Source organism: Bombus affinis, chromosome 14, assembly GCF_024516045.1.
Source record: "Bombus affinis isolate iyBomAffi1 chromosome 14, iyBomAffi1.2, whole genome shotgun sequence".
Taxonomy (NCBI): domain Eukaryota; kingdom Metazoa; phylum Arthropoda; class Insecta; order Hymenoptera; family Apidae; genus Bombus; species Bombus affinis.
This window is the reverse complement of record NC_066357.1, coordinates 3631626-3651472: the sequence shown is the minus strand read 5'-3', so window position 1 is coordinate 3651472 and position 19847 is coordinate 3631626. Positions and strand designations below refer to the sequence as shown.

At 38.8% G+C, this 19847-nt stretch overlaps 1 protein-coding gene across 6 annotated transcripts in view; it reads left to right on the top strand.

The window, feature by feature from the left end:
• Nucleotides 1–19847, top strand: part of LOC126924398 (origin recognition complex subunit 2) — a 112879-nt gene that overhangs the window by 66157 nt on the left and 26875 nt on the right. Inside the window, exon 13 of one of the 6 annotated variants that reach the window (XR_007713502.1) lies at nt 975–14887. The exons of the other annotated variants lie outside the window; for them this stretch is intronic. The gene's annotated coding sequence lies outside the window, so the exon portion shown is untranslated. Of the gene's footprint in view, nt 1–974; nt 14888–19847 lie in introns of those variants that run through there. 6 annotated transcript variants of the gene reach the window in all.

Sequence of the window (19847 nt, the reverse complement as noted above, 5' to 3'; positions counted from 1 at the left end):
GAGGAAGAAATTGCTTTCACTTTTCTGCATCGTCTCCTAGTGCGAAAGCATCTTCGAGGAAAATTGACGCGGCTAGATAATTTCTAGTTAGTCTTCGGGAATGTTTAACCCTTTCTTTATGGGGTCTACGGTAATCGATAATATTTTACTAACGAGGACGAAGAAGCAGCAACCGGCAATTCGCATCCGTGGCATCGCGTAGCCATTGTGAATATGCGAAAGTGACATCACTCGTCCTCGGTTACATAAAGATATCGTCGCTAATATCGACGATCCTAATGCATTTATTACGCGAACATCGCCTGTGTGTCGTTTCTATTTCACTCTTCTCTGTAGCCTTGCTAAAAACATTTCCTAACGAATTTTGCCGCAAAGCTCTTTTGTACGCGACAACGTGTGACGTTAATGGTGATTTTTATTCTAATTGAATTTCGTGTTTAAAACCGAGCTGTTCTCGTATACAATCCTTTACAGTCACGCTGTAGAGGAGAGCGATTTAGTTAGCGAACTTGTCACTTGCAGTACTCCTATACTCTCCTTCCCTAGACCCATAGCCGTACACTTCCGGCTTAATCTATTCAAACTCGGCAGAACTCTTGCAGCCCTTCCCAGGCACCGCTTATTATCCCATACAAAAGTTCTCGATTATCCAAAGTATACTATTAACTTAACTATAAATCGAATTAAAAACACGTTTCTCTGTGGACGAGTCAGCCTAGAAACTTCAACGGACATTTCATAAAAAATATGTGCTTTCTGATGAATTTTTATCGTGAAATCGCTGTCATTTGCCAACGTTAATTAATTCTTTGCATTCGTTGAAGTTTCCACTTCTTTGTCTCGTAGACGTATTACGCATTTCGAAAGTTTTAGTAGTTTCGAATCTAACGGGTCTAGATCCTTCCTTATTTCTTACGAATCACAGGCTATGTTCTTCTGGCGAATATACTGATTCATACGGAACAAATTCGCAGAGAACATTGGTCAAGAACGTTCGGATTATTGGTTTCACGGGAGAAACGAAAGGCAGCGCCGCTTCCGGGATTGCGCAAGCATTGCGGCGATACTGAACGGGAAAGCGCACAATGGGCGAGAAAAGGCGTGGGTATACGTAGACGCGACCATCGAAATGGTTATTTTCGACGGTGAGGTCGTCTAGGACGCATAAAACGAGCGTTCGAGGACATCCTTCGCGTACACCAACTCTCACTCTGTTCCTCGATTCTATGCCAAGCCCACGGGAGACGTAACCCCGTGTGACCTCCGTGATTTCCTGCTCGACCACCACAATCGGGACCATCCTTTCTGCTTCATAGAGAATATAAATATATTATGCGATACACGATGTTCCAGTGGCGGCTTGCAATTAGAACAAATTTATGGAAGTAGATCGTTACTAGATCGCGGATCTTTATGCAGATTCATAATTGATTAAATAAAAGCTAAAGAGAGGCCTGCAGTTACTTTGTAGCTACTTCATACAAATTCATAGTTCTATGAACATAAATCTTTAAATAAAGCTAAGGAGACGTTTGTTCTAAAGATTCTAGCAAGTATGACAGTTTAGAGATTTTATATATTTAGTGTGTTTTTACATGTTGCGTAATTATCGATTATTGCAAAGACCTTAGTATTGTTTTATTAAAGTGAACAGAACAATAGTATAATAGTATAAACTTGAGCATTGCAATTTTAAATGTTTGAGTCAGCAAGTAAATTAATTACGTAGCTCGTGTTATTCTGAGTCCCTTAGTTCAGCCGAAACTCGTCGACAGATTAAAATTATTGTCACAGTGAAACTAAATACGAGATAATCCTTGAGTAATTAAAACGAGAGATTATTTATTATTCATGTGTATTCATACATTCCCCCTTTGTGTTTTAATTGTGTATGTACATACTTACATGTTCTACTTTCGTATATCTGTTTCTTTATTTTCTGTTTACCACTACGTTTACCAATACGAACCGCGAAAAGGTTAATACGTATTCCTAATGGTCAGACGGTTTTCCTTCCATTCTAACGAGCCGGTTATGATTCAGTGGCGTGAATAATCGTAGAAAGTCGCTACCCGATTTCGTTTGTTTTCGTGGAAAACCTGGGACCTTGTTTCTTCTGGGTGTCCTATTTTTTTTTTCTACCATCGAAATTGTGCAAGTTAACGCGTTACGCACAGGTCACCGAGTTTTCCGTATTTTCTGCTCCGTTAGTAATCTCTACGCTCACAAGGGATATCGCGCGCTTTCTTCGTCGATCTTTATTGAACGTGGTTAAAATAAATTTCAGAGTCGTAGATTCTTTTCCTTCAGTTTACCTTGGGAATTATTTTATTTACCTTGGAAGTTACTACAGCGCAACCTCTATTATCCGAATATCGGTTTTCCGAACATCGGTTAGTCCGGTAAATATTGTGCATATTCATTCGACTGTGAGATACAAGCTAGTATACTGTAACGTTCCCGTGAATTGGGAAAAACGTAATCCGCTTAATGATTAAAAATTATTATATATTATATTAATATAAAATCAGGTTAACGATCGTAATTATCGATTATTCGATAACCAGTAATCAATGATTAACGAGTAAGAAAAGTATCAAAAGTCGTTGCAACCAATGGCCATGATTAATTTCTTAATCATTCATCGTGAAACGATTACATTTTCGATCACGATTCCAGTCCGTAATTTTCCTGTAATAACGACGCTATGGATATTTCAGTTGTACCGAGTCGTACAACGCTAAGGCAATCAGATTTATGTGAGAAAGTTTATAAACACATACGATAAGACGTATTGTACAATTTTTAAAATGTACAAATACACGTTACAGATCCTTATAGAATATAAATTAATCACCTTACGATTTAAGAATTATGACTTTTCATGTAGAACATAACTTTAATGCGAGTCATTCAATTATCCAAAAAATTCGATAATCCCATTGTGAACACAATCCTTTTCTTTGGGAACTAAACAATAATCCACTTGCGTAATGAGACTAAAAAATTGATAGAAAGTGAAGTTGATCGATTCGGCTTGTGGTAGGTTTAGCCGCAGAGAATTGTTTGTGATATACTACGTCAATTTTCCTAGAGAGTTTTGCTTAAGAAAAAGCATTGCTTTCGTTTGCTGAAAACACAACCAATGAATCCTTTCATATTTTTCCACTTCGTCAGTCGGAAAACGGGTTTGCTCGATAATTCGAGAAATTGAAAACGGTGGACGTGTGGTATCGCGCGATCAGGTCGAGAATCGAGCGGAAAATCGATGGCGAGCACCGACTTTTTTTTTCCACGGTGCCACCCCGTTGAAACGACAGGCCAACCTTAACCTCAGTGTCGATAATCAATGGAATCGATCGTAGGCTCGACATGAAAGTGTCCCAAGGCTCGTCGCCACCGAAGGCTGCGCGCCGTAAAACGGAACCTCAGCGAAAATTACCCAAGAAACCTTCGCGTGTCGACTGCTTGGTCATTCTTGAGCTTCCAATTTCTTTTTTTCTTTTTCTTTTTTTGTTCGTTTGTTCGTGCGTTTAACCACGTATTCTGTACAAAAATCCGTGGGACATTTGGAAAAATATGGTAATGAACGTATGTCGGTTTGAAGAATTCGACGCAGGCCTCGAGCAGATGCAATTCTGTCCAAGTTTTAGTTATTCTTGTTTGCTTACAATTGCAAGGATAATTATTGTTGATAGATCTTGAGATTGAAAGAAATTGATTAGAGGTTCGAGGTTTCCCTGTGCACTGGAAAGTGTCTCCGTTTAAGGAAGTTGTTTAGAGAGCGGGACAAGTGGAATTCAACCGAGGAAATGTAAAGGTAAGATTGGATTGAGTAATTGAAATCTACTATCGAGCGAACTTAGCCTTAAACCAGCCAAATAAATTTCAAAGGCGTTTAAATGCCTCGAATTAACGCAGATTAAATTTCATCAGTTTTCTTGAAATCAAAATAACACAGTATTTTTTCCGTAATTGATGGAAAATCGCGACTCCTTGGTAATCACGTTATCGCGTACAGGCCTCGATTCTATGTAATAGATACGACTCGGCATTTTGCCGAACATAGAAAAGGATATTGCGAGTGGAAGAGAGAAAGACTCCAAGAGTCGGCTTGATGAAAAGAAACATATCGCCTAGACGATGTTAACGCAACATCGGAATCTTTTAATTTTCTATCTTTATCGAATAAAGCTTTTACCAATATACGATTGTTAGGTTTTTCTGACTAAGACAAGACCAAACACGATATATTTTGCACCATAGTTTCTTATTTAGTCACATTAACTTATTTTCTCTCGACTTGAATGTGATTTAAAATGTAAGTACGATTTAAATTATATCGTGTCTGATCTCGTTTTAATCGGAAAAATCTTACAAATCAGTTCGTAAAAGTTTAATTTGAGAAGAATCAAGAATAAAAAAAGTTTCCACATTGTCCCGTGGATAATCAGTATTTTTCCCTGCGCGTTTTAATTCCGATCAAGTTCAGCCGTCAAACTTTGCTGTGTTTCAAAGGGAATACCGTTGCCCCTTGGGGGATCTACTCCCTTTAGTGTAGATGACGACCCATCAATTATGAGGAACATGAGCGACGATCGGTTACAAAGAAAACGCCATATTGCCAAAATCGACTATTCCCCGGTTTAATCGGAATCTTATCCGAATTTAGCGTAGAATTTCTGTCGTTCGTGGAACGGGGTTAAGGACAAATCAAAGACACTGGCAATGACTCTCCAATCATAATGGCCGATTTCCAAATTCTCGTTCAAGGCTACCGTATCGATTCCCGTCACAAGTGTCCGGATGCTCCGCGAAAACTTTGGCCTTCGTAGTCTCCAAAGTTCCCAGAAAATTTTCCTGTCGGCATATAGAGACGCGCACCATCGAGTTCGATTGGCAAAATCGAAGAGAACCTAGTGGAAGCACCAGTAAAAGCAATTAACGGCTCACGGACCCGTGACTGATGCCGTGAGAAAAAGCAAGTGAAAATCGAGAAGGACGTCGCCTTGGTCCATGCACAATTAGAATATCCTGACATTTTTGAAAATCCTCTCTCGTCAATCTTCGCGTTCACGTCGTTTTCACGCTGTGAATTTTTACGCGTTTCGGATATTTTAATACGATAGCAGCTGGAAAATGTGTAGTCACCGCTTTGGCTGTTTACGAAAGTAATCGCATTTACATTATGAATTTTTTACTTTCTCGATATCTTAGTACAATAGCGATTGAAAGATGTCAAGATTACAAAGATGGTTGAATTTCTTATCTTTTTTCCTATTTTCTTGAAGCTACATGTATTAGAGTATCGTGTCAAAGCGATTACAATTGAAACATGTGGAAAGGTTAAATAACAATGAATACGAAGACGTATCGTGTTATGAAACAGACCTTATGAATCGAATTTGGAAGCCAGACGTTGCTTGAACTTATCATTAAGCAATTTGTTCACGTGTATTCGATATGTAAGATTCTCGCCGGATAACTAATATATTTTTCTGCTGGGTAATTAAAATTGTCGATGGACGATTCATTTTATGAAAGATAGGCAAATTTGACAAATTCCGTAATTGCAACAAGATTACGATTTAATATTCCAACTTAACGTCTTAATAAATTATTATAAAAAATCGAGTGAATGGAAACCGAAAAATTGTTCGCTGAATGAAACCACGTATCAGAAACACGATGAGAAGTTCGATTAAGCGTAACGTGCGCTCATTAAGACGGCGTGAAGTCGGGGAAAAAATGCAAAGTATTCGATGTAACAGTACTGTGGCGAGGCAAGACTATATCACCGTTTTATAAAGGTAGTCGATAGAAGCTCGTTACGCTCGCGATTCTCACAGCGACGAGGAATAATCGTAAAACTTAGTTTCCTTTTGCCCGCCTGCCCTGCTTATTAATTCTGCCATAGCACGGGTTCCATTTCGCGAGATTTGCATTCCACGATGGGATCGCTGCTCCGACCGGGTCTCTTTTAAAAGTGCAAAGTTCCACGAAGCACGCGTCTGCGTCGTGTTCGTTATTTCACACAAAGTGATGGTGAAGTAGCGCTGGAATAATTTAAGCAAGTGCCAGGTTATTGTTAAAAATAACGATACGCAGCTGTTTTGTTTTGTTCGCGCGTATATCCGTCATTTCTCGAAATCTCCTACGGTTATCCAAGATTACGTTAGCAACAAGAGGAAAAACGTTCTCGATTGTCGTCGATATTCACCGCAATAAATAGATTCTATAGAGAAATATTTCCAGAAATATAAAAGGTCAGGTTTTGCATGCATATATCATCAGCTGTTCGCTGCGTTCTAAGTTAGGATTCGAACGAAGGATCGGGGTTATATTTGGCACAGATAGTTTTCTCTAGCTCGATCTTTCGTTCGATTACGAGCAACGTGATAAACAAAAAAATCTTAGAACAGCGGCCTCGATTCTGTAAGTCCATCTGCACGAATCCGAGCTATTGGCACGCACGAGTCCGGATAATTGACACGGCGAGCCGACCCGAGCACCGTTAATTAATCAACCGTTCCACGGATTCCTAGGAGCGGTTCCGAACTGCTCATTCGCGCGAGCGATAACGTTTGACCCGCGGTTCACGGTTCGTATTTCTCAATCGGAATTATGTCCTAGGGCTGCATCCATTAAACATCACCTGTGAACGGATACTATATACACTGGGCAATATTACATATTTACATACATATTTACCGGGCAAAAGCGCGAATGATAGAGTTAAACGAATTTCATTTCGAATAAACGTTAAAACGTAAGCGTAGGAGGAACGTCGATCGATCTGTCGAAGGTCGAATTGACTGGGTGAAGACGTGGCGAGGATACTTATTGACGTGGAAATATATTTGATAGCGGCGGAGACTGCAGAAAGATCGACTTGAAACGTTGATACGCTTTATCGTGAATTGTCGGAAATTGGGAAGGTGGCCAAACTTGGTAAATCGATTTTAGTTGGATACAGCGAATAAATATTTGTATCGCTGAGAAGGATACGTTAATCGATTCAATCTGGATCCATACGTCGTGCATCTGTATGTTTGTGTTACGTAAAAAGATGATTTTACGTAATATTACGTAAGTTTAATAAACCGAGCATCAGTCAGTATCGTCGGATAATAATTACAGTAATTTTTGCTTTCCGATGTATACGAGATGCAAAAAATTTTCCGATCCTTAGTGATTAATAGCGGCTAGAAGTACAATTTTATTAGGATTTTATTAGACTGTGAGAAATATCATTTAATTTATTCTGCTGATAAATTAGCCGTAGAGAAGGACGAAAGCGATAGGAACTCGGCGCAATTGATATTTCTTTCTAATGAGAAAAGTGAAGGTTTCATCGTGAGACTGTTTTAAAACCGTAAGAAAGTAAGAAGATCGCGAATAATGGAAAATAACGCGAGATGAACATTTTCAATATCCGTAACAGTAAGTTACAGAAAAATAAGAAAGGAATAAAATCATTTAAAAATACTCGAAATTACCTCGATCGGTAATTGAAATATAGTACAAACGATTAAAGGGTGAATAAAACATTGACTTCGATCGAGGGTCAAGATCTTGGCTGTTCTTCGTACGATCAATGGACAACCGACGAAAGACGCGGAGATGAAGGTCGTTAGTGGCGCGATCGAGAAAAATCTCGGGGAAAATTGCTCCTCTAAACTTTCAACAGGGTAGAAGGATTGGTCACGACGCCTCAACCAGGACACAAATATTCTTTTCTCTTGCGTGCTTTAATTATCGATGTTCGCTAATTTGCCACGAGACGCGTCGGTGGATCGAGGGAAATTTCACTTGGCAGACACGCCGTTGATGGAAACGTCCATGAACAGAAAATACCTTCCGTGGAAATTAGGCCGAGTGGCGGACCTTGTTAAGCTGTTTTATTGACGCGAATAAGGGCAAGTCGCGTTTCGAGGTGGAAATGAAAATAGGGAAAAAGTCCTCGTCATTTCTGGGCAATTTTTTAACGCGAGAGACGAAGAAACTTTATCTTAAATTATAATTAAGTATTCAAGGGAGATACTTTTCGATTTTCATTTCCAAAGTTCTCTTCCATCCATCTGATTTGTCGCTTTTCTTCCCTCGTAGCATCGAAGCGTCTGTCGTATAAGCATCGATCAAATACGCTCGTTTGAATGATAACGTAGTCGGTATCCGATGATTTCCTTCTCTCCACGCTAAAATCCCTTTGCTGAATGTATACATCAGAGTTTGTCTGAGGGGTGCAACCCTCAAACAGATATTCCAACGCAATGTTGTCGAGAGCGATCCCGCGAATCGGATATACGCGAGGGTCGAACGAATATACGCCGTTAATCGAAAAAAAGGTAGGAAATAAAAGAAAGAGGGAGAGAAGAAAAGGAAGAATTTCGTCGCTGGCTGTATATTCTGCGCTTAATAAGTCGATCGTAAGAATAAATATAAACGAACCAACCCGATACTTGAAATTTAAAAAATTATGCTAAACGACGTAAACGCTAAAGAAATATAAAAGCAATCTTTTCTATGGAAATAGTTTATGTAATAATGATATTTGTTTAATATAAACGGATCAACATCCTTTGTTACAAATAGCAGAGTAGACGAAACGTTGAAGAGAATAAAAGAGATATACAAAAAAGATCGAGCGTATTACAATAATGTTAAGGGTACTATCTCGATTAGTCGTGAAAAGCGTATATAGCTTCTTATTCGACGCAGTGGAGCGTGGAAATGAAACAAGATGTGAATTCCATGTAGAATACGATGATAAAAGTTACCAGCGCTAGAGTAATTTATTGTAGCTTTTACGATTATCGCCAGACAGAGGCTAAGATCGTAAATATCAAGTAAACTGTGGTTGAAACCAGTCTACTCTTACTATTTATCTTACCTCTAAATCCGTGAAGATAATAAACGCTAGACGTTCATGGCACTTTTTTGTAAATTTGCACGTTTCTTTATATATATTGGAAATCTCTGTTTCTGGCACTTACGTCGTTTACCATATCAACCCCTTAATTTATTTCCAGTAGAAATCTAAAATTAATTTCAGATCTTAAGCAAAAAAAAAAAAAAGATGAAAACTTACGCTATCGTACGTTTCAAGAAATTCCGATACAATGTGCGAATGAATCACATGGAAGGATACCGGTCGGTGTGAAAGAGGCAGTACCACAAATACCCAAGATTGGTATCTCGCGCGGAGGTCTAAGCGGCAAATAATAGCAGATGCGATTAATAATTCTCGCGGACGCGCTGTGCGATTGTTACTGAAAGCGGAGATCACCTAACACGTGCGACACCTTGGCCCACAAGAGGGATTTGACCCCATTTTTATTGCGGACGAAACGCGCCTTCTACCTCCCGCTCCTATCTGCGAGAAGAACAAGTGTCATTGGTCGCTAATGGATTAAACGCTCCGTGGCGAACAGAGAAAATGTTCTTCGTCGTTCCGTTAGATGAAAAATTCATCGTGTTCGAATTGTTCGTGATCGTAGATTGTGCGGTCGATTTTCCCTTAAAGGTATATTTCAATTACGATGGATCAAGAATTTCTGGGGATTAAGATCGAAGTTGGAGCGATTCGATGAGTTTTAATCAATTGAATTAGATGGAAGTGCAGAATTGATACTGGCAAGAGCTTTCGTTCTCTCTGACGCGAATATTCTGGCCTTCTTTCTAGTTGATGATTTTAACCCTCAACTGGTACTGTTGGATTGTATAACACTTTGGATTATATTTCAGTTAAGTGCTACTGTCCTCGAATTTTTGTGCCACGATCTCACTCTTGCTTCCGACAAACAGATGTACTTTATCGCAAATATTCCAAAATATTTTCAAATATCGCCTTAAATTTGTTGAAATTAATCTTTTCTAGATCTAGTCTGTTTAATATATTTTAAATAAATGGAGCTAAACAATGAGAATGAGAGATAATTTAAGAGGTTAATTTGTGCTTACTAAGACCCGTTTCTTAAGAACCATCGTCTCGTTAGATTCTCCTTGACCTTAACTTCTCTAACATTGGTTCGGCCACAATGCCCATGCTTCCGTGTCATTAATTAATTCGTTTGCTTGTATGAAACTCTTCTTCCCTAATATTTCTACATTCCTCTTTTTTTCTTTCTTTTTTTTTTCCATCAAAAGATACAGATCCAATTTTGAAGAAAACAGTTGGATTAAAGTCAAGGATATTATCCAACCTCCTTGTAAATTAGTCAATGGAAGTGTAGCTATTAAGCGGAATTGAATAAATGTTTTTTATCTCGGTGTTCAGAATTTATTTTGAACTGGGTCGGTCAGATTAATTAAAATTCTACGTTCTGTGTTCGTAGTTGGCGATTAGTTCGGAATGAGCCGAAGCACATGTTCTCTTCAGATATCATCGAGAAACTTTCGAAGAAACAGATCATTTTTCGTGCTCTCTAATTATTCCGTTACGTTTACTCAAGAGATTACAATCTACACGTCGATTTCTTCGATCCCAAAAACTATGAAAAACAAATTTAGTTAATTATAGCTTTTTCACTTTATCTTTATCCCTTTTTAACTTTTTTACTTTACCATTTTACTAACCATTCTTACTTACAACTGTTTTACTTAACTTTTTTATCCTTTTCGCTTTCTCACACCTTTTTTATTCTAACTTCATCACGCTTAACGGCTCATAATAAATACGCAAGCGATTCAATCATCGATCAATCACCATTTACCACTACACTTACTACCGCAAACCAACAAAACCGTGATCACTATTGCAAAGAGAGAAATTTCAAAAGTCACATACGCGATATTCAAACGAGTCGAGGATCGTACAAATTTCATCGTTTTTTCGTCGATACACGCAAGGACGGTGATAGAAGCGGATCATAAGCTCGGGTCGATTGATCGTGTCATCTCCAACGCTTCTTCTCGCTGAAAGTGCGATACTCACAGACCTCTCTCTCTCTCTCTCCCTCCCTCTCTGTTTCCCACCTTATGTATAAAGTGTGTCCTGCGAGCTCTAACGGTCTTCTGCCTTGACCGAGTTGAGCGAGGTCCGTGTCAGATCTCCGTCTTGACTTTGACTCCGTTTTATCGTAAAAGTCATTTCCACGATCGTCGTTCGATCTTTCAATCGTGCCTCAAGATCCATGACAAAAAGGAAACTCTAGAATGGAACATGTAACCTACAAGATTTTGCTCGTTATTGTCGTATCTCGAGATTCACGACATATTGCTCGACCTCTCATCGATTTAGTGCTGACTAACTTTTGTTCCGAATGTCTTTTTGACAGATTGTCGAAAGTATCTGAAAAATCGTGGCGACTTTTATATCGAACGCCCCGTATATTAACCCCTTAACACAGAAAATTTTTCCTCGGCTTATTGTACAAACGACCACGTCTTTTTATAACAAATATAACGTATTATTATACCTGTATAATATACTTTCTATAAGATATCGCAGCTTGAATCCATAAAAATCAATGGATAACTCGACCGATTAAGCAGTTAAAGTATCTGATTAATCGCCATATATATTATAATTACATATATTACGTATATTCGTTATGTACATAAATTAATATAATTACATATATTCGCATACAATTTGGTTTATAAAAGTTTTCAAAAAACGTAACGGGCTCCATAATCGCTTATAATATACGAAGATCGCTTCAGAATGAATGATCGTAGTAGTCAAGAGGTTCTGTCAACACGTGAATTGATGATAAAAAGAAAAGGACGAAATGAAAAATGAGAAAAATGGCACGGTAACACGGTATCGATCGTTTAGTCGAACAGACCATCTGTCTGTTTCTATCGCAGTCTTCGAGGTTTCCTTTTTCCACGATTGGCACCAGCCTCTTGGGCCGCCTCCAACTTACCTCGACGCGCGTGTTCTCGCGATGCTGCACAGTCGTGCCGTTCCTGAATCCTTAATGCGACCTTATCGAGGTCTTCCATGAGGCAAACCGGCCTCACACCGTACGAGGAAGTGCGGGAAACGGCCACGCGTGAGGTCGAACATCCTCCGGATGTTGTGTCCATACTGCTTTCTATCTTTTATTCTTTTAAGCACGTTGCCGTAATTTCTGTCACTTCTATACTACGATTGTCTTGCTATAGAAAGAAAGCTGCGTTGTCAGTAGGTGTCTGGTGGACAGGGAAAAGAGTACACGTCAAATTTTAATCAACAGGTTAGGTACTCCAATGTTTTCTATATCGCTGTTTTTTTCTTTTTTTTTTTTTTAACTTATGATTCTATTAGTACAAGTTAATTTCACTTCTTCCCCGCTATTTTAACCGAGATTCCAATATCAAAATCTAACACCTGATATTACATTGCATTTTAGATATTATATGTTGCAATATTTATATATTTGCTCCTTTGCAAAATAATAATTCTGGCTTTGTACTCTTTTCTGTGTCGGAAAAATATTACTAACACAAGAAATACCTTTGAGGAACGTTTCATTTTCTAGAAATGGTATCATAGTCGGAGGCGAAAGAGTTACTTGTACGCGTTTCATCTCGAAGCACATAGTAAATCATGAAAAAGGTCCGATTGCCAACCAGTTCGATGATACCTCAATCGTATGTCTTAACCAAGAAGCAGTTAAAAGTCAAAACACGTGATTTATATTTCGTTCGCGTCGCAATAACTCCAACGAAGCCGATGGTTGGTCGATTAAGTTTTTGCGGAGGTTCGAGCCGTTGCTATCAGCGAATTGATACTCCCGCTGCTTTTACTTTAGACTACCGTTCACGGGGGAAATCTCTTCTGTGTGTATAAGAAGAGAGCGCGGCAAGAGTAATGGCCATGGTTTGTGAAATGAATTTACATAGCGTATCTAAAAAGAAACGTAATTGATAATATGCTGAGATGCAAAATCGTTTGGTAAACTTGTCAAAAATGTATATTATCGGAAACTTTATTCAATGAAGGATAGAATTTTAATAAAAGCCGAAATTGTCAAGCAATTGAAAGCGGATGGTGAAAGAAAAATTGACTGAAAAATTTCAAGATATCTTTTTTTCTCTATCGTAAAACGCATTTTCCCTAAACACAGCTGGAAATTAAACAAAATACCGATATGTTTCGCAACGTATGTTGAAACAGATTAAACGGTTCGAAGTTTCGTAGTTTCAACTGGTTAAAACACGACCTGCCCAAATTTCACATTTCGCCGGCAACATACATATACACGCACATGTGTATAGCTGTTTATTCTCCATAGGTAGTACAATGTGTAGCATAGGTGGTAGCTTCGTTCTATCGACCGAGCACAGCAGCTCGTCCCGTGACCTGACCTCGTCTGAACCCTCCATTCCGCTCTGCCTCGCTCTCTAACACAATCACCTAGTCCCTCTCCCTCTCCTCCGCCCTTCTGTCTGCGTTTCTCTCTCTCTCTCTCTCTCTCTCTCTCTCTTTCAATTCGTCTCTGTCTGACTTCACCCTAGCAATCTCCTTCTCCTCCTCCTCTCTTCAACGGTGGTAGTTTCTTCTACCCTGCACAGTCACCATCTCCGCCACCTCTCTTTGCTCCTCCGCCACCGTTCTCCAACCGTACAAGAACCCTACCCGCCACTTTCTACACAATATTAGCGGCCAAACTGGAGCAACGCCCGAAACTCAAGCTCACACCCGTCCGACATCCGGTATATTTTGTCGATGAGCCTTAAAGAAGAAACATTCAGCGATGAACGAAGCTATCAGAAGAAACTTAGCTTTTCTGTAGAATTTCTGTAGAAACTGTTAAACATAGGATTCTTTATTTAATTTCATCGTAAAACAAGACACATTTCTGCACTATATCCTTGCCTATTACGTGCACCTCAATTTCTCGTAAACGTATAAAGATCCGTCATGATCACGGTGCTAATGGCTAAAATAAATTTGCGAGCTATACTGGTCATCGCTGATCCCATTTAACCGATTCTCGCCAATCGTACCGATGTACGCTATAATTTAGAACAAGTTGGAAGTTAGAAGTTGAACACATCCTCCGTGGCCCGCAACCCCTTCACATTCGCTCTATTTGCACACTTTCGAGTCTCTGTGTCGATACCTTTCGTGCGTATCCTCAATCGAGCCGAACGACGAGCGTAAAAGGAGAAACGGAAACGCCGTGCTTCCTGCTGGTTTCCGACTGGTCGAACGTTAACAAAAATTTCTCTGCCTCCCCCTCGTGCAATTACGCGGATTGTTAGCAACTGTTTGCGATTTCGTACATTCTTTTAGCTTTTTCGCGTTGCTTTTACTTTTGATTCGACCGTATTCCATTTTGAGATTGGTTGTTGGTGGATTTATCATTGTTAGAGGAAGTGTGCTGGTCTAAAGTAAACGCGTTTCGAAAGTTAAAACCGGACGATGGAAATTTCGAAAGCCGAGGACAAGGTTTGTGTGTTCACGGTCGTGTGAAATATATATTATCTTAACTTTGCCCCGACTTCCGCTGGGACATTATCGCTACGTTCTCCGTACGTGAGACATTTTCAATGATGAAACAAAATGTGTGACTTTATGATTAGATCACGTATGTATGTGATTCGACCTGTAACGAATGTACGATACGTCGAAAAAACCAATAAAGAAAAATTAGACGTAATTTGAAATCGCACCTTTCTATGCCATGTCTAACGCAAACACAAAATTTCTCTTCTTTTCGCAACGAACCAGAACCTAGGACCCCGATAATTAAACTTTCGGTCCCCATTCGAGTCTCTCCATCGACCTGTTCGTTCCGCAGATGGAAATTTCCAAGGATTCGTTTCCCCTTGGTCCTCGAGGGGACGTCGTATAAAATCTAGGGTGTCCGTTACATATATTCACGATTTTATACAAACTCGTCAAGCAAGGAAAGGGACGAAAGAAAAAAAAAAAAAGAAAAAAAGCAAACGAGAAGTCAGGTTGGGGAAAGACGAGAACAACGAACGATGAATATAAAAGGTATTGGTTAAGATTATCTTTCTTTGTAAAATCTTGCGTAATCTCATGAAAAGTCGTAATTCAATCTGTAAAGAATATTTACGCATTGAGAATTGAAGATAATTGAAACAAAATCCCGTCGAAAGGTAACGTTTGTTCTTCTTCTTTTGTTCGGTCAAAACGTGGATGCTTGTTGACCAAAAATTTACGATCAGTCCAGTCGAACTTTCTCCGTTTTCCATTTCACGTATTCTTCGAGTAAAACCTCTCTCTCTCTCTCTCTCTCTCTCTCTCTCTCTCTCTCTCTCTCTCTCTCTCGCTCTCTTTTTCTCTGATTTCTTCCTTTTCTCGTTTCTTTCTTCCTTTTCGATTGGTGCGTCTCTCTCCGGATTGGCTCGAGCTGCACCCTCTCTTTCTCGAGCAGCTTATTTGCGAGCGATGCCAGAATCTGAATTCATACGGGCCATTCGAGCATTATTATGCATTGTTACTGCTCGGAGCGACACGAAGGAGTCTGTGCTTTCAATGCATCCGGAGACCGTAGGCCTCGTATATAACGTGGACCGCCATGAGTGTCACGACAGGGATGAACAATGAGCCTTTACCATGCGGCTCTCCGCAATCCTCGCCCTCCCGTTGCGCCGCGAAAAACTTTCTAGGCTGTTTTCGCGATAAATTCCAAATACGACGGTCCATGTAGTGAGTTAATCCTATGAGAGTTTGTTGATAATAATTCCTCTGACTTTTGTTTTATTTGATGTTTTGGAACGTTCGTGTGTTAAAATGGGCGTGTCGAATAAATAGGAAGATTTATTAGGTTGTATCAAATTTTTTATTTTTGCAATTTTTAACTGTTTTATTGTGAAATGAACTTGAGCGTTAAACCGTGGATTTGAGACTAGATCGAACTTTTGTACGTCTTCAGTTTCTAGGATATTCAGGACGTGATTTCAGACTTGAAATTAGATGACATCAAATTTTGTATTTCTGTATTTGTAGAATAATTATTAATTCTGAATTTTGTATCGTTTTTATTACTACACTTTTGGGATTGAGCGTTTAGTTTACGTTGAATGTATATGCCGAGGACTGAACTTTAAATGAATTGAATTTTGTATATCGAACACTTTCAGCATCTATGTGTTAATTTTATTCGACTGAGATAAGTATAGACAATTATGTCCCAAGATTTTGCCAACCTCCTACCATGCCATCAAATCCAAACATGTAAGACTAATTCATTCCTTCAATATCCATGACACAAATTGCACGCAGCATATAACTCGTTATTTCACGATTCTTTAGATCACCGCGAGATACTCGTTACCATTTAGGTACCCGTAAAATTTCCAGCAAGTGCAAGCACTGCCAAGATCCAGATCTTTTATAATCGTTTGGTATAAAAGCAAACAAGTAAGTCAAGACGTACTCAAAATCCGAAGCCGTAAAGAAAGCTACGGCCACACAGAAAAACAACAAAGTCGTAATTCTCTGGCACGTTTCCTCGTGTTCATTCCATCCACGTTCGTTTAATTCCACCAGCCTCGTATTTTCATTTGCAGCGCATAAAGTCGTCGTTGGCCCGAGGCTATCTTCCAACGAATGGTGTTAATTTAATTATCCGTCCAGCAGCTGTCGTACCATTAAAATCGAAACAGGGGATAAAAAAAGATTAAGGAAAGAGATGAACGAGAGAGAAGAAGATAGGAAAATTGGATGATCCTTAACGATCGAAATTTCGCTCGAAGGTCCCGAGAATCGATGAAAATCGCACGTCGTTAATCTCTCGTCGTATATAAAATATACCGAAATGCTCGTGTGGATGATAATGTAAATTAACGTTGCAAAGAAAGAGAAAAATAAGACGAGAAGAAGGGGAACCAGTGGAGCGCTATGCACCAGTTTTTATGGCGGACAGAGAAACAGCTGGACCGTACAGGCGAAAGCCCATTCCATCTCGAAACCGAAATCCCTCCACCTCGACTTTTCTTAAACACTTCTTTCCTCCAACGAAAGACCTCTCTGGGTAGTCAACAAATTTTTCCGAAAGTGTTTTGACTCGTTCGAAACTAACAACACGTTCTATGTATCTTGGAAAATAATTGATGCTCCATAATTAATAATAGCTATATCAATCATACGATATTCGGTATTTATCACTGAATGGAAAATAAGTTAAAATTTTTTTTTTATATTTATTTATTGAAATTCACAATTTGTCCAATTTGGACATTTGGTAGAATTTTTTAACAGTTATATTAACATGTCGATGGCTACCCCCAGCGAGGTACCATCCTCGCGATTGCTAGGTTATATCATTTATGAGGTCTGCTGGGTGCTTCCTTTTTAGCCTTCTGTCCATGTTTATGGTTTTGAACGTTTCCGCAGCTAGCCGGTTTGGGTGTGTTGCCAATCTTGATTTGTATTTTTCTGACTATCTGCTAATTTCTTCCTTGACTGTCCCCCATAGTGATATTCCGTACGTCCAGATTGGTTTTATGATCGTTTTATATATTTTTAATTTATTTTCTATGCTTAATTTGGATTTTCGGCTTGTTAGCCAATGCATTTGTCTCCTTGTTTTCTGTACTTTTTCTATTATTGATTTAGTATGTAGTTTCCATGTGAGTTGTGTATCTAAATGGAGTCCTAGGTATTTGACCTGTTTTGTTTGTGTTAAAGTTAAAATACAACTTGCAGTGGCTTCTTAGCTTGTCTTATAATTCGATCTTATCTTTAATGGATTAAATAAAGTATCGCTGAATATTTTAGCTCAGTTTTAATCTATTTAGTTTTTGAATATTTAATAGGGATCGACTCTGAAGAAGAGGGCACAATGAACTTTCTTTTAAATTTAATGTTATTAATTTTGTTCAATTTAGATGTAATACAATATTTATAATAAAATACGAGATAGCTTTAATATTATAACAGTAATAGATAGATAAAGTATTTTCTTTTCCATCATTTTATAATATAATAATACGTCGATGACGCATTACAATGTTGGTGATAGAAGATCGATACAGCCATGAAACTCTTCCGAAACCCGTCGCCCGTGGGCTTACAGAATCAGTCTATTAGAAATCGGCCAAATAAACGCATTTGGAAGCGAAGAGCAACGATCACTCGGTCGCTACCGTACTGACGTAACTGCGAATTAATTCAGTTCAAGCAACAGGCTCGTGCCAGCGTTGCCATAAGAAAGTTAAGTGACCTGTATCAAGTACCTTTTCTCTCCACGAAACGCCTCGAAAAATTGGTCCAAATATTTTCGTATCGACACTTTGATCAATTAAGGTAATTTTAATTTTACTATATGCGAGTATCCCTTGGTTTATAGCGTCAAATATAATCGCGATATTTAAGTTATTAATATGATACAACATAATCTCTAAAATTAGTTTGAAATTTTATTCGTAATTACTTTCAACACGAAGAAAGAACGTATAAAAATATAAAATATCCTATTTATTTACAAATTTCTTTTCGTGTGATAAGGTCGCATCGAGCCGAGGATAATCGTTTGAACCGCTAGAACCCCTTTAGGATTATTCGCGGAGAGCAAATAACGATTAAAGGGAATGAAAGAAGAGCTTGCTTTGGTCGGTTTGAACTGGTCAAGAGACGCAATTGGTCGAAAGGAACAGACGGCACTCACGGGACAAGAAAGTATCTCTTTTACGACGGCAGCTGCCAGCACTCACGATTTCTCGAAGCAGACGTATATATCGTTTGAATTTAGCGTCGGTCCTAGCAGCCGTTTACTAACTCGAAAGATCCTTTGGGAAGTCGTGTCTCGTGAGAATTCTTCAACGAAATTTTAACAGGCATTTCCTCGTTGTGCCAGGGATAGGAATAAATTCTTGGACGACTTAAAAGTTCCGTGCAACTTTCGTGAAATTAGCGCGAGATTCTGGGACAATTAAGCAGCCTCGCTTTTCCTCGCTTTTAACACGTTTCGGTGAACTTGGTGTTACCAGTTGCCGTTGTTGTTACTTTTCAAGGCTGATTAAAATTCTTTGCTAAGCATTATGCGTACCTTGTTATCAAAGAAAGTAACGGTTCTTTCGTAAAAGGTAATCTAATCTCTTTTAAAGTTTGAGATATTATTACGGATGTTTGCAGATGCATATTACTAATATAATATTATGACGTTTTTATCAGATTATTTTAAACGAACAGAAAGAATCAAGGAATATCGGTAAAAGTAGAATCTGAAGAATCCATAGATTACGTTCTGATTATAAATTTCACAGCAACCTGTGACGATTGATTTTGGGATTTTTACCTTGACCAAGAATAATTTTAACCTGTTACATAAATCCTACGACCACACATGCCGATATTTTGTTCAATTTTTTGTTATCCAACCTACGATATAGTCGAACATAAATTATCTGACGAATTACATGTACCTCGCAGTGATCCAATAAGATACGCGTATAATAAAATTTCAATCGAATAACAAAGAAGCATTTACATAATTGTTAGAAAGGCGACCGATTTATCGACAAGTTGCGCACAGAGCAGAACACCGTTCGCCATGGTGGTTCATTTTTCACTATGATTCCCCGTAGGCAGGAAATATCGTCACGACATGCAACGACAGACGCCAAGGAAGCGCCGACATGCAAAAGAAAAGCAAAAAAGAATGGAAAGTATAATAGAGTTTACATGGCACTCCTCGCGTGCTCTGGGGCGAATGAGACTCAGGGACGTTTTTTGAAAGGGGTCAAGGGGATCCCACGTCCCGGGGCCGTCTTTATTAACGTTGACCTCTCTTTCTTTCTCTCTAATTCGAAATTGAAATTTTCAAAATTTCTTACAAAAATGTATCTCCGCTTATCCTAATGCGCAGACTTAAATTTCCATTGAGAGCAATCGTTTATTCTTCTCATTTTCATTGTACGTTTACTGTTCTCTAATT